The following is a 301-nucleotide window of genomic DNA, read 5'->3' on the forward strand; positions in this document are numbered from 1 at the left end:
CGCGGGCGGGGGGTGTCTGCCCCCGTCTGCTCTGCCCCAGTGAGGCCACATCTGGGCTGCTGAGCCCCGTGCCGGGCTCCCAGCTCAGGGGAGACAAGGAGCTACTGCAGAGCCCAGGGGAGGCTGCGAGGATGAGGAGGGGCTGGAGCATCCCTGTGCCGAGGAAAGGCTGCGAGCCCCGGGGCTGTTCAGCTGGGGAAGAGCAGCCTGAGAGGGGACCTCCTCCACGTGACCAGTGGCTAAAGGGGGGTCAGGAGGGGGGGCCGTGACCAGTGGCTAAAGGGGGGTCAGGAGGGGGGGC

This window comes from Buceros rhinoceros, unplaced genomic scaffold (genome assembly GCF_000710305.1).
Source record: "Buceros rhinoceros silvestris isolate BGI_N320 unplaced genomic scaffold, ASM71030v1 scaffold43994, whole genome shotgun sequence".
Taxonomy (NCBI): Eukaryota; Metazoa; Chordata; class Aves; order Bucerotiformes; family Bucerotidae; genus Buceros; species Buceros rhinoceros.